At 42.0% G+C, this 12,095-nt stretch overlaps 1 long non-coding RNA gene across 1 annotated transcript; it reads right to left on the reverse strand.

The window, feature by feature from the left end:
- Positions 1-9,497: 9,497 nt before the first annotated feature.
- Positions 9,498-12,095, reverse strand: LOC138583223 (uncharacterized). The gene is made up of 2 exons (XR_011305185.1): positions 11,973-12,095; positions 9,498-11,144 (listed from the first exon to the last, which is right to left on the reverse strand). It is a non-coding gene; the product is annotated as an uncharacterized lncRNA (long non-coding RNA).

A 12,095-nucleotide genomic window follows, 5' to 3' on the forward strand; every position in this document is an offset into this window, starting at 1 on the left:
CCTCCATTATCTCTGCCCATTCTTTAGCTTCTTCCTCTGTATCTTTACGATTGGGTGCTTCCTCTTCCTTATGTCCCAACTCGCTTGTGGTTTTCCTGTCCAGTTTAAGCAATATCAGCCCCCCCTACTGATTCGTTTGTCAGGACTATCACCTCATGATCCTCATTATGTCCTGTCCTTCCCTAATCCTCTTTTCTCAGTTTTGCTTACAAGTCGCTGCACTCCTTATGCTCGGCCTGGTTAACCTGCGTTTTTTTGTTCGCCTGCTTCGCGCAGTTAACTGTGCCTTTGCTGCTATATGCTGGAGGTGCCAAAAATAGGATTGGTATATCCTGCTGCTGCTTGCAACTCCTTTACGTGGTAAAATCCCTGACTTTCTGATTTTGGGTCTATGTTTGCGGTTGAACCGATGGCGGTTTGCCTTCCATATCAGGTTGACTCAGCATCCATTGCTTTTGGATCGAGTCCCCTTCCTCGTCCTGAAACGTTTTCCATAGATCTAATATAGTCAGCCAGTTACTTAGTTTCCCTTATAAGCTGCATGTAAGTATGTGGTCATTAGTTGCTGCACACATTTGGAAAAAGCTTCCATCTTTGAGCCATGGTTTTGCCAATTTGCCCTCTGTATCGCGTGTCTATTCTGTGCTATACTTGCGTATTTTGTATTTTGCGAGAGGGACTTGCACAAATGTTGAATGGGTGTATCCCTCATTTTGACACATTACTTTGTAATTGTCAATACTTAATTGAACTTAAATCAGTATTTCGACAAATTCAATTTACTATGTCAATTTGCAATTTACATTACTTTTTAATCACGTTTCTCCATAACAATGCAAAGAATCTTTTTGACAGCTTCTCTGGCTCGCCCCCATCAACAAGAGCGTGTTTCGCGCACCGCACACACTGCGTTTTTCCGCCTTTAAGGCCCAAACATGACCCCATTCATGTGCTCCTCCAGCTACGCCCAAATGGCATGACACTTCTCATTGATTCAAGCAACAGTTAAACAAAATCCACCACCTACTACACACCTCACGTCCTATTCAAGAAACTCACAGTGACCTCACCAACTGCACAAAGGAAAAGTCCTTAATACTTCACAATATATGTCCGCTTTCAACAACATAAACACAATAACAAACATGACATAATGAACAACCTTCTTCCTGCCTCACAGGGTATCCCGAACTTGTGGTCCTTCTATAGTACAGCATATATGAACACATCTCAAAGAGATAAATTAAGAAACCACCTTTCATAATATAAGCTAGCTTCTCCTGCTAATACCTGTGCTGGTAACCATACATAATCATCCATGAACAAAGCTAAACTGCCTAACTCATAGTTATACTTTTTTTTGTATTTTCTAATGTTTTTCATCCATAAACCAAGCTAACGCCTCCAATATAGGTAACCTTTTTATTATCTTTTTCATCCACAAACTAAGCTGAACATCCAAACTGACTGCCTAAAGAACAGGTAACTTTTACACAGAAACACAAAAACATAGAATCACAACACCAAGCTGAACGTTCCCTTCCCCTGTATTTGCCATATAGTTGAGTTTATACTTACACTCCAACTCTCCCACAATCTGCCACTTTGCCGTCCGGTCTGCTGGGGGTCCCACGGGGAGCAGGCGGGAATTTCTCCAGGGCTGCTCCTGACGATCTCTTCACTTATTCTCAAGCATGGTGTTGGGGGTCGGTCCTCGCGGGTCGCTGCGCAGCCCTTCGGGCCTGCGGCAGGGTGAGGCGGGCTTAATGCTGAAAGGTTTTCGGTTTCTTCTTACCCGATTCCTTTTAATCCGTCTCTCTGTGATGCAAATAGGGTCTCTCCTCAACCGATGTAAGGGCTGTCTAAAGACTACAGACTGGACTGGTACTGAGAAGGAAAACCCAAAGGAAAAACTCCCAAAGGATTGAATAAACCTTGGCTGGAATAGTCCTTAGGTGTTAGTGGATCTGGTTCTGGTATCCTGAGAATGTTGTGTGTACATCGTAGGAGAGGCACCAGCATGTAGGTATCCAGTACCCAAGAAAGGCAAGTGGAGGCAGAGCACAGGAAAACCAAAAGTAAGGAGAATAATAGGAGTAAGAGTTGAGGTGAAGCATGAGAAGGTACAAGGCAAAAGGGGAACAAGGATGAGCGTTACTGGCAACAAGGAGACTGCAACGCAATGCGTTGTATTCAGTTTTCATTCCGGACAGCCGGAGGCTTCTCCTCCTGGAGGAAGTCAGGTGGTTCCATGTCTTGGATGGTGTAATGACAACCTGGTTGGCAGCGTTCTGTGAAGGCCAAGCTGTGGTTGGCGGAATAAGCAACAAGCTGAGACTACTACAGCCCGTACGCCATTTGTCATAGAAGGTCCATTGGTGAAACTGGGTACTGACAAAAGGTCTAAGCAACTATCCTCTGATGCTACTTGTAAAGGTTGCAGAAAATGCACTCTTCGCAGCTACCCAGATTACCAGCAAAAGGATAGATGGACCCCAAAAAAAATCATCTGCCGCAAGTACAGAACACTCAACCATAGGGTAAACCTGACTCTCTTTATTATCCAACTACAACAGCATGTCATTTCCTGAGCTCTCGTCCTCCAAACGTGTGTCACACCGTTTTAACCAGAAGTGATGTCACAAGAACCAGTTGCGTTCCCCAAAACCTATCAGGGAAGGGGATTGGTCAGTTTAGGAAAACTATATATATATACAATTCATAGGGGTTAGTCCAGTTATTGGCTCCCCATATATGGTGGCTCCTCATAGGACCACCTCTACATTTAAGAAATACATAGTTGCAGTTTAGCAGAGAAACTATTTGCCACTGCAATATAATATGTCTTAACATGAAAGTTAGCTAAGGAATGGATAAACCGCGTCTTCCCAGCCTTGGGACCTTGGACAGCCACCAGGCTGAGTGGAACTTTTCAAGGAGATGGGAACGATCACGAACGTGCTGTGTTTTCCACTCATGTTGTCATTTCTCATCCCTAGGCCCTAAGAGAGTACATCCTGTGTTGAACCTGTCTAGTAATTGTATCTTTCCACTTCTGCTTTGATGGATACAGCTTTCCGCTATCTAGTTCCAGTGAATAGACATTGACCTGTTCTTCCAGGTCACGTGTGTAGGGACCACAAAATGGAGCTCTCCTGCTTGCAATTATGAGAAATCTGAGCTATATTCCTTGCAGGTGTCTTGTCGCCTTGGTAAACTGAAACTTTCTGTCTCTGCTCGTCCTCGGATAGGATGCACATTGTATCTGTGTTAGAAGCTCTGTCTGCCGCCTTTGCCTGAATGAGGTTGCCAGTATTCAAAGTCTCTCTCATCTTTGCCATTCACTTCAATGATCTATGGCCTCCACCTTTGTTCTTATGTGTTTCCGTGTTAGTCGCAGTTAAGCATGTGCAAGCCGGATATATGTATTCTTTGACATCTTGCTGTTTCTGCTTAGCAAAGGATATATATAAATATGTGTGAGTCAGACCACTATCTCCATGAGTCATAAGCATCTGTTTAGTGTCTATCTGCAATAAACTAATGAGTGTTTGTGTAGCTTTGTACGTGGATACCTATATGCTTCATGTCTACGTGCATCTACGTTGTGATGTTAGTAATGACAGTGATGACATGATCAGTTCTCAGTAGTCAGTAAACTTGTTCGATCAATGACAACTATCTCCTCCATATTGTCAGTCGGGTATGGTTTGAATGGCTGTCTGAGTGAATAACGTTTCTCACATCTGTGTTAAGGATTTCAATCTGGCGACACACACCTTGGCCTCGGCCTAGTATGTAGTGCACGACTGAGATGCCTTTCTCCTGATTTTATGCAGATTCAATTTGAGATGGTACACAACTCGCATCGCACTCACTTTTTTAAAATACGCCTGGTCACAATGGACCATGAACCGGGCCGGTTTGTGAAATGCAATATTTATTTATTTATTTTAAATTTCAAAATAAACATGTAATTTTTTTATTTGGGGCAGCAATTACCAATGGGGTGATAATCACAATGAAAATTGAATCAAGACACTTGGTTACCCTTCTCCTAGAACATATACACAGAACAATTGAATAGGAGCACTTTTTGATTTCGGAAAGATAGCACCCCAGTTAAGATTTCCCTGCCATGTTCCCTCAACCTACAGATAATCGAATTCTGAGTGGATAGAAAGAAGCAGCAGGTAATCAGGAATAAGAGGCAGAAGACAGAATAAAAATAACACTCAAATTTTACAAATAATTAATGTGTGGTTAAATTATAATATACATATGTTTTATCACAATAGCATGTATATTATATCACTGGCAATCACAAGGCAATGGTTCAGCAAAAGGCAGACAATTTGAAAATGAGTCAAAAGTTTAGAGCATGCTGTAGCCAAATGACACATAGGACAACTTGCAATTTTCTCAATTCCCGCTTTAAATTACCCAAACGGTTTTTAATAAAAACTGGTGAAATACTCAAATTTGGAGTGCGGTTTTGGGGCTAGGGAAATAGATATATATCGCAGGTACAATATAGAGGTGAAGGAGGTCTCTAGCTATGAAACTGGATGAGATATGCAAGATATAAATAAAAAGGGTCGATTTGAGTAAAATGAAGCCGTGAAATAGAAAAGGAAATCATTTGTGACAACAACTGTTTTACTTTAAACTAGAGTATTCAGACTAGACCACCAAAGAGGGACACAGTAAGATCCAAGGTTCATTCGCGAGTTAAACCCTGTCACCCCAGCACCCAACCCTGGCGGAAACCAGTCCGATCGCTCGAAATAAGACTAATGGCTTAGGATTACACAAGACAAAAAAGAGAAGGCGCTAGCACTTAAAAATTAAGGACCAGATACAAGGATAATTCTAACAGTTTCAACAAGTTACCAGGGTAAAAATAGGATTGCTTAGTAGTGGGATAGCGGCAAAGGCTTCACAAGGTAGGCTATGTATTTCTATGGGGTAGGGCTTATACTCACAGTCCACTTTTGAGTTTTGGGATTTTTGGATGGTCAACAGGGTCTGGTCACCACACAGATGGCGCGCCTGGCAACAGACAGCTGGGCAAGGACTGGTCACTGGGTAGCAAACAGCTGGGCAATTCGGGTCACTGGATGGTAATTCTCCTGGTAAAGGACAGCTGAATGGCAGGATTGCAGTGGGCATGCAGGTAGTGGGCAGCAAGCCAGGCGGGTTCAGGATGCTTCCCAAAAGAATACCACAGCTTTCCCCTTTGGTGGTTTGGGATTTTAGTGGGATTTCAGAATTGAGGCCTTGCTGGGATAGGATCAGCAATTCTCAGGCCTTGTAGTTGGGATCAGCAAGATGGATGGAGCAGATCAGGAATCCAGCGCAGGAACTTCAGGAAGAGTGTGTCTGGAGTCTTGTCAGGGACTCTTATTTATAATGCATAGTGACATCAACAAAATATATGGCTGGGCAGGCTTAACTAAGCCCATCTCTAACCGACTGGATTGGTCAGGGATGCTAGTCCCCACCTCGCTCTCAACTGCTTGGATTTCAAGGCAGAATGTCAGATTTATTATGTGAGTTTTACAATGTTCAAAAACCTCCCACAGTTACTTTAGCTAAAATCTGATTTTGCCACAAATGGTACATTTATACAGTTGAGGTCTCTTAGCAACTTACATAAACAGGCTACATATGTTATGCAGACCATTCCACTCCAAATCTGAACTCTGTGAGACATTGTTTTGCCCTTCTAATACTTTTTGGTAATTTTGAGTATGAAAGATTCGGCCTAAAATTCAGTAACTTTATACACGTTTGTGAATTATCATAAGGGATGTTAGTATTAAAATTTGCAATGGCATCATGGATACTTTCCTTATAATCCCCCAATTCTTTGCCATTTCTGTCCCCAAGGTGTCAGTGAATTCTACAATGTCTCAAATTATAAACCACAAAATCACTTTTAAACTGTGAGATTTTCACATTTTGATAAGTCCTGCTGCTTTACATTTTTATTAATAGTCTTTGGAAACAAATGTCAGTATTGTTCTCCATGTATGAGCATGCTTTCCAAGGCTACCCCCTCATCTCAGGTTGTCACAGAGATTTTCTGTGAAGCTTCCTGTAGAAAGCACAATGAAGTGCGACTTTCTTTTCCACATGTCCTTGTCCTGGAAGTTCCATTGTCAGAGGGCTCAGCCCAGACCAGATTCTGTCGAACCTAGTTATTATCACAGAGGTGTTATTATCTATTGAGAAAGGCCCCTTTTGTTTCTGTCATCTTCTCTGCAGAAACCTGAAAGTTTATGGTGGTTCCCTTTGGGGGAATCCTTAGCTCTGCCAACTGGAATAACCTGTTTTTAGGAGCTTGCAAAATCCGGCCAAGGCAGTTTATAACCTTTATTTTCTTTTATTTGGTCCTGAATTTAAAAAAAAACAACCTCGTTGAATAAACAGCCCAACTGAGTTTCCCAGCAGCCAACCCCTTCACATTGCTAGGCACAGACAAGCTTTCATTCAACATTTTACTTTTTTTAAACAGGCATTTCTTTCTTTAGTTTGAACAAGCCCATTTTGACACATGGGGTGAAAGCTGACATTCCTTTTTAAATTGTTTTTTTACGTCTGCCTTTCCAATTTGGTTCTGTAGCTGGAGCAAGCTTGTTTTACACAACAGTCTGTACAAGGCAAAGGTCTCCATGAAAGCTTTGATTTCTTTTCAAACAGTGATTTTGACACTTGGTAGCAAAAGTTAAGCGCTTTTCTGTGCTGCTGAAATAAAGCTTCTGTGGATTTTTCTCAGATTTGGTTTGACAGGACCTGTCATTCAGAAGTCATGCTTGTCTGCTGGAGCGCAATGTGAATGTGCATAAGCATAGCAGGGTCTTATTAATAACATGTTGTGATAAGCAATCAGAGGAAAAGAGCATCAGAGCGGCATCATTTTTAAATGTGAATAATTCCCTTTTTCCATGGAACTTTGGGCTGGTAGCATAACAGCACTGCTTTTTCACTCTATTTCCTTTGTATATGTAAGAACACACTGGCACACACACTCAGTGTCCTCCCTTGTTCCATCCTGCCCAATATGTTCTTGCCAAGATGGTCCAGCCATCTTTTTGTCACTGCAAAACGCAGTTTTGAGGCCATGGTGCGCACATGAGCCAGCACAGCCATTTTGCTGTTTCTGCTGAAATGCAGCTTTGTTATGGATGGGAGGAGTTCTGTTCAGTGGGCCAATGTAGCCCACATGTGATACATTGATGATGGTGATGAAGGGCCTAGAAGTGATGTACATCTGTCATTTCTCTGGCTTCGGGCGCAGAGCTTCAGATAATTTTGGATAAAGCTGGAAAGAATCTCGGGAAAGGGAATTAACGCCTTGGGTTTGTGGAACCATTGTTTGCTTTTCTACACCTTTTGGAACATTTGTTTGAACTACAAAGCAGGGCTGCAGGTCAGCAGCCAAGAGGCATTTCCCTTGTCACATTATATTAGGTTTAGCTTGTGAGGGATAGGTTAGGATTTGGACACAGGATGGCAAACATTACTTTGGACATTCTGACACAGACATTAGCTAATTTTGTTAAGGCAGGGAAACCCTGCTTGGTAATAGGGCTAGTTAGGATTTCTTCCAACTCCTCCATTTTGTTTGATAATAAAGGTCTTTGCCAATCAACATGCCACCTTTGTGTCTGTCTCTTACTCCTAGACCCTTGCACACTACTATGAGTGAACTATAGCTCACAAACAAAGTTGCCAAGAGTTGGCTAAGAGATAATTCTGCCTATGTTGCGCACTCTGCACTTGATAGATGACCGCATATTAGAGGTGGGTGAGCCTGAGGCAGCTCAAAGCATTATCAGAGCCAAATTACTGGCTTGGCGTCTGTGCCTTCATAAATAAGAGACCAACTAGAGCCAAGCCAAACATCATCTCATCCTATGTTACTTTGGCAGATTAAACACTGCCACTCAGTGACAATTAAAAAAAAAACTACATGCAATCAAAACATTTCACAGAGAACTTTGTTTACCTCTTGCCTACCAGGAATTGCATGCTGGTGCAAAAATAAAGATGAAGTCGCAGTATGGGTGGTCGGAAACCATCAAAATTTCTAACTGTGCAACCGGAAAACCTTGCTTCCATATTTACCAATCCAAGCATTCTTAGTTGAGTATGTTATATGTGATGTTACCAACCACAATAATACAGTGGTAATTTCATTGCAGATAAAATACCGAAAAACAGCCATGTTTTTATCCTTATAATGCCACCCCAACTCCATCCTGACCCATTTTTACCCCTTTGCCCCCACTAACCTTTATTTAATACATTTTTGCTGTGTTTTTCAGTATTAAGGTCCACTGAAATGTACCACTGTGTAATGTTTTAGGTATATTGACAGGATAGCAGCAAAACGTTACTTAAATGGTTCATAATTCCCTTGGCTGTCCCATTTGGGATCACTAAGTGATTTTGTAAATGTGCACTGCACAAACACACACTATATGGTATATTAAACTACAGTGTTTGCTCTAAAAATAGTACAAATATTATGCACAGCACATGCTGAGATAGCTCATTGCTCTGTCACTGAAAAGTTATATTTCTCTCCTAATGGAAAACTATACATGGTATATTACACAGAGGATTTGCCTGGAGCATTTTCCTTTACTGTATAAGGTGCCTGTCAGGAAGATTTCTTTTACTCTCTCTCATGCTATGAGCAGTGGCCATGGGGTCTCCACATTTATATTGTGATTTGTGTATTTGTAACTCATCTTTGTGAAACAGATTTATTTTCGTGCCTTGAAACTGTACAGTAACAGACATTTATATCATCTAGAGATCAAAGAATATTTGGTCAAGTGTCTAAAGTGCAGACAGGGATACAAATCTACCCTACCGAAAGTGTGCGATACTGGATAAATAATTAAATTTCACTGTGCTGTATCTTCCAAAATGGGGATGCCAGTTGTGGGGCTGTGTTGGGGGGGGGGGGGCAGGTAGGATGATGTCAGGTACTGTTGTTTTTGTTGTAAGGGGTTGTGGAGGCAGGGTGACAGTTTTGGGTTTTGTGTTAGAGGGTGGGGAAGCAGGTTGTGGAGGCAGGGTGACAGTTTTGGGTTTTATGTTAGAGGGTGGGGAAGCAGACAGCAAGCTAGGCTTCTTTTGCCGACTCGCATTTGGCTCTTAGTCAAGCCAGGTCCCATGGCTCGGCTCTACTCATTAACTCTTCAGCTCCCCCCACCTTGCCACATATAGGGTAACAATCTAGTCTATTAAACCATGCACGGTTACATCTCCTACCATTCAATCTTTAGTTTTAAAGCAATGTTCGATGCTTTCCATAGTTGGCTTTCAATGGCTAATCTGCTTATCATCAACCTGACAACATCCAAATGTAGTTCTTTCTTCTGCCACCATCACATAGATGCTCCCTGTTTCACAATAATCTTTGATAGTGAGACACGGAGGAGCGAACAAACAAAACTATGGAACACCAACCAGCACGATTAGATGCCAAATATGTGTTTATTTGTACCTATACATACATCTAAAATTAAAGGTGCCACTAAATAGTGTGACATAAGATTCGTTACAGTCCGAATAGGGTCAAGTGACGATGCAATTGGAGCGAGGAGACAAATAACTTTGTGATGTGCAAAAGGTAAATGGTCATTAGTAAATATAAAGCGATACAATAGTCTATTGAAAGATGCGGCACTTTTTTGGGAATATTGAGTACTGTGAACTTCGCAGGACTTTGCACTTCACACACAGTGTACACAAATTATGTGGCCAAGAACACACAATTTTGTTAAGTGTTGAAGCCAGGAGGTGAGTCCATTCTGCAATTTCGACACTGGACCATTTATTTTCACTTCTCTAGTTGTTAGAAATATGAGTTACAATAACAAAGCACATGACTTGAAAAGGTACACAAAATACATAAAGAAAACAATGTATACAACCTTTCAGGAACATGTTTTTTTTTTTTTAAAGGCGTATGATTATAGCTTCATTTACCACATGATGCATGGAAGACCAATGAAACCTGGTTAAATTTAGCAGGTGTGCAGTCTGTGCATAAAATAAAGAAACGAGTCTACATATTTACTACGCCCATGAGACATAACCAAATAGTGTCCATCAAAAATCCCACACCATAAAAATAATGCAGCATGCAGAAGAAATACTGATCCGATGAGACATCATACTGATCCGATGAGACATCATTTGTTGGTGCCACTGTTTGGTAAATGCAACATGCAGAAGAAATACTGATCCAATGATCCATCATACTGATCCGATGAGACATCATTTGTTGGTGCCACTGTTTGGTAAATGCAACATGCAGAAGAAATACTGATCCAATGATCCATCATACTGATCCGATGAGACATCATTTGTTGGTGCCACTGTTTGGTAAATGCAACATGCAGAAGAAATACTGATCTAATGATCCATCATACGGATCCGATGATCCATCATTTGTTGGAGCCACTGTTTGGTAAATGCAGCATGCAGAAGAAATACTGATGCGCTGATACATTTTTTGTTGGTACAATATGCAGCATGCAGAAGAAATACTGATCCAATGATACATCATACGGATCCGATGATCCATCATTTGTTGGTGCCACTGTTTGGTAAATGCAGCATGCAGAAGAAATACTGATGCGCTGATACATTTTTTGTTGGTACAATATGCAGCATGCAGAAGAAATACTGATCCAATGATACATCATACTGATCCGATGAGACATCATTTGTTGGTGCCACTGTTTGGTAAATGCAGCATGCAGAAGAAATACTGATCCAATGATACATCATACTGATCCGATGAGACATCATTTGTTGGTGCCACTGTTTGGTAAATGCAGCATGCAGAAGAAATACTGATCAGATGACACATCAATTGTTGGAGCCACTGTTAGGTATGACCTTGGAGATGCGTCATGTTCTGACATTGAAAAGTTACTGATATGCTGCAACAAACAGGTGTGTGAAACAGATGGCAGTAACTAAACTAAAGTCAACAAAGGCACGAAAATTAATGACATGCTACCAGCAAGTGCTGGACAAGGATAATCTTAAATTCTGAAGCCACTTTCCTTTCAGTGGAAGTTCTCTTTGAAAAAGCATGGATTGCTCACGCCCTTTGGGAAATAAAAATAAATTTAACATAACATAACAGCAAAAACTGGAATCTTGCAGACCTTTCTTTCACAGAGGGATGGAGAGGTACGCTTCACTATCCTAATGATTAGAGAGTCTACTACCAACACAGAAGGAATGACCTGAACAAACACCAAACCGCATACATAAATGGAGACCCAGGCAGATGCAAACTACACTCATTGTCTCCAGGCTCACCTAAAGAGAAATATGGTATAACAAACAACAATGGTGAGGCAAATAGAAATCTGTGTCACCCGAAAAAAAAAACACGAAATTATCATAGCTGGTAAAATGTCTCAGCGGTCAAACAATTGCTGTGCTACATCTGTGCTTGATCTGCAGGTGGCAGGTTCAAATCCCACCATAACCAACTCAGCCATTCATCCTTCCAAGGTCGATAAATGTGTACCAATTTCGATTGGGTAATAATAGTAATGTATGTAAATATGTCTGTAAGGATGCTTGCGACTATACGATGCAGGAGGACCCCGGCGGACGCAACTCCCACAAGCAAAGATCGGAAGGTTCTGATGAAAGCCATGGTATAGGGACTGGGTCAATGGGGAAGACAGGGGATCATGGAAGGAACTATGAATGGGTCTGACCGCAGCGCAACTATGAATGGGTCTGACCGCAGCGCCGACAGCGGCCTGACTCGCAGAGACCGAGGGACGCCCCTCACTGGGAGCCCGTCATCAAAGTCACTGCGACGGAATTCAGCAAGGATCCTGAGCCGCTGGCCATACCCATACCGCAGCATGGCCTCCGGCACAACAGTTCACAGCTTCCTGACCCAGAGCACTTACCGGAGGTCAATGCGGTTCATCCCACACTCATCAGTATTGGGGTTCAGTCTATCCCAGCAAAATGATGAGACAGCAAGGCATCGTGGCAAGCCACGACCTGGGGGAAAGGGGGCAGGGCCTGGG

This window comes from Ambystoma mexicanum, chromosome 3q, assembly GCF_040938575.1.
Source record: "Ambystoma mexicanum isolate Mex_15411 chromosome 3q, UKY_AmexF1_1, whole genome shotgun sequence".
Classification (NCBI taxonomy): Eukaryota; Metazoa; Chordata; class Amphibia; order Caudata; family Ambystomatidae; genus Ambystoma; species Ambystoma mexicanum.